Below are 3,606 nucleotides of genomic sequence, written 5' to 3'. Positions count from 1 at the left end.
ACTTCAGCCTCCCAAAGTGCTGGGATTACAGCATGAGCCACCACGCCTGGCTTGATTTCCTATATTATCAAGGTACTCCTGGAGGCCTGGCTTACTGGGCAGAATCCCCTCCCCAAAATATTTCACCACCCTCATTGCCAAACAGTCCAGAAGAGGGCTCAACCAGGGTTTGAGGTGACAAAAATCAGGGTCACGTGCTGGAAATGGGTTGGCTGTCTGCCAAGTTTGCTCTAGGACAGGGAACATGGGTTTGTTCCATGGGACTGTAGAACCCAGGGCCGTTATGTAGAGAGGACTTGGGTGGTGGCATAGGGAGAGAGATTTGAGTTTAACTAAATTTCTTTTTTTTTTTTTTGAGACAGAGTCTTGCTGTACAGTGGCACGATCTTGGCTCACTGCAATCTCCACCTCCTGGGTTCAAGATAGCACACAGACTAAGTTTTTTTCTTTTTTTGTAGATGGAATCTCACTCTGTCGCCCAGGCTGGAGTACGTTGGCACAATCTCAGCTCGCTGCAACCTCTGCCTCCTGGGTTCAAGCAATTCTGCTGCCTCGCCTCCTGAGTAGCTGGGATTAAAGGTATGCACCCCTCCCGCCCCCCCGGCTAATTTTCATATTTTCACTAGAGATGGAGTTTCACCATGTAGGCCAGGCTGGTCTTAAACTCCTGACCTTAAGTGATGTGCCTGCCTTGGCCTCCCAAAGTGCTGGGATTACAGGTGTGAACCACCATGTCTGGCTAATTCTTATAATTTTAGTAGAGATGGGATTTCACCATATTGGTCAGGCTGGTCTCGAACTCCTAACCTTAGGTGATCTACCCACCTCGGCCTCCCAAAGTGCTGAGTGCTGGGATTATAGGCATGAGCCACTGCACCCGGCCCCTTTTTTTTTTTTTTTTTTTGAGACGGAGTCTCAGCTAGGCTGGAATGCAGTGGCATGTTCTTGGCTCACTGCAACCCCCCAACTACTGGGTTCAAGTGATTTTTGTGCCTCAGCCTAGTTTTGTTTTTCTTTATAGAGATAGGGTTTTGCTATGTTGCCCAGGTTGGTCTGGAACTTTTAGCCTCAAGAGATCCTCCTGCATTAGCCTCCCAAAGTGCTGGGATTACAGGTGTGAGCCACCGTGCCCAGCCCTAAGCCCCTTTTGCATAGATTCTATCACCTGTGGTGCCCTAACACACCACTGGGAAGTATTCCTTTGGGTTAGGCATACTTACTCTCCCTACTGCCTCCTTAAATTTCCAAAGCCTTAGAGAGGATGAGACACCCTTCCCCTCCTGGGCAATAGGCTCTTCTGGATGGTAAGACAGGCAGTAAAGGAGGGCATAGGCTCTCCCTGCCACCTTCAGTGGTGAGGGTAGAGAAAACTCATCTTCCTGCCTCACCCTACCCCACCTTATTTCATGTGGAGCCCCTGTCCCTGAAAGACTGTCAGTTGCCCCACTGGACTCTAGTAAAGTATAACAATTCCTGCTTTAAGCCCCTTGGAAATGTAGCCCAGTACAGCCAGCCTCCCAGGCATTCTGGGCAATTCTGCAGTTGGTCTAGTCCAGAAGGCCCTCTCCTAGGCTCTGAGAGGCCAGAGACTCAGGCAGGGAAGTAGGTCAGAGAGGCATTCAGTGACCTTTGGTTCCCTGGGAAGGACTCAAAACCAGTAAAAGTTTAGCAATAGCCATTAAATTGCTGCCAGAACTTAAGACTCATTTTAAAAAATGCACACACATACACACACAGACTTTCTAGGGGATAAAAAATCATGGTGGGGGGGCTCTGTATGAAAACATCTTTGTGTCTGGGTGAGGTGGCTCACGCCTGTAATCCCAGCACTTTGGGAGGCCAAGGCGGGTGGATCACCTAAGTCAGTAGTTCAAGACCAGCCTGACCAACATGGTGAAACCCTGTCTCTAATAAATTAATTAATTCAAATAAATTTTATAAAACAGAAAACATCTTTGATTAAGCTTGATTTTTTTTCTTAGAAAATTTCTAACCTACCTGCTTTTGAAATTAAACAGAAAGTATGAAATGAACTCAGTACTTTGCTGTATAACTTCAAGCTAGTTGATTTTTGCTGCTGAACCTCAGTTTCTCCATCGGCAAAGGCTGTGGTTTCATAGGAACTGGCGGTGAAGCAGGGCAGGGGTTCTGTGGTTTCATAGGCACCGGGTGCTGAGAGGGAGGTGTGGGTAGGGAGCTCAGAGTTCACACAGAAACCTTTGGCCTGCCCAGATACCCCTTTGGGGCTTCTCTTTGTTTTTTAATCCTGAGTCTCTCCCCATTCATGTTCCTGCCATCTCACGCTCCCTCCCATCTTGGAAGAGAGGAAAAGTAGCCATTGACATGTTAGTGTAAAAATACTACCAGTTGCTTGGTGGCTCATGCCTGTAATCCCAGCACTTTGGGAGACCGAGGCTGGTGGATTTCTAGGTCAGGAGTTTGATACCAGCCTGACCAACATGGTGAAACCCTGTCTCTTTTTTTCTTTTTTTTAATACGATGGGGTTTCACCATGTTGGTCAGGCTGGTCTTGAACTCCTGGCCTCAGGTGATCCGCCCGCCTTGGCCTCCAAAGTGCTTGGATTACAGGCGTGAGCCACCACGCTGGCCTGAAACCCCATCTCTACTAAAAATACACAAATTAGCCAGGCATGGTGGTGAGTGCCTTTAATCCCAGCTACTTGGGAGGCTGAGGCAGGAGAATTGCTTGAACCCAGGAGGCGGAGGTTGCAGTGAGCTGAGATTGTGCCACTGTACTCCAGCCTGGGCAACAAAGTGAAACCCTATCTAAAATAAATAAATAAAGATTAGCTGGGCATGGTGGTGGATGCTACTCTGGAAGTTGATACAGGAGAACTGCTTGAACACAGGAAGAGGAGGTTGCAGTGAGCCAAGATCATGCTACTGCACTCTAGGCCTGGGAGACAGTAAGACTCTGTCTCAAAAAAAAAAAAAAAAACTGCTGTCAGGGTTATTTCCTTGGTAACCCTAGCCTTTCAGTCATTCACTATTCATTACTGAACTCCTCTGCCAGGACCTGAGCTGGGCTTCCAGGATTTGATTCAAAGATGAAGAGACACCATCCCTGTCCTCAGGTGGTCCCCCACTAATTTTCAGCTATGTGGTAGGCATAGGAGAATTAATGTGTTTGGGAGATGGGGTGCAGGGAGGAGACACCACCTCTCAGGAAGGCTGGATCTGAAGTGAAGTTCTTGTGCTGTTCCTTTGCTGACTTTACAATTGCCCCTTCTGTTGTCCTGGGGCTTTGAAGAACTTTCAGCATCAGGATCTCATTTAATTCTTGCAGAAGCCTGGGAACACTCATGAGAGCCTGAAAGGTGTCTTTAGTTTTACCTTGATAAAACAAAGCCTTAGAGAGATTAAACTAACTGCCTTTGGTCACACAGGTTGCCATGGTCAGCTGGACACAGATCCAGGTCTTCTGGCACAGCTGCTTTGGAAATACTGTTTGTCTTAGATTGGAAGCTGTGATCCAGGTTCGCAATGTGGTCCAGAGGAAAGTGGGCAAGGGGAGAAAGGGAGAGCTCAGGGATTTGGGGCAGAAATTAACCTGTCAGCCTGGTACAGTTGCTCATGCCTGTAATT

The sequence above is a fragment of the Cebus imitator genome, unplaced genomic scaffold, assembly GCF_001604975.1.
Source record: "Cebus imitator isolate Cc_AM_T3 unplaced genomic scaffold, Cebus_imitator-1.0 Scaffold386, whole genome shotgun sequence".
Classification (NCBI taxonomy): Eukaryota; Metazoa; Chordata; class Mammalia; order Primates; family Cebidae; genus Cebus; species Cebus imitator.
This window is presented reverse-complemented; position numbering follows the sequence as displayed.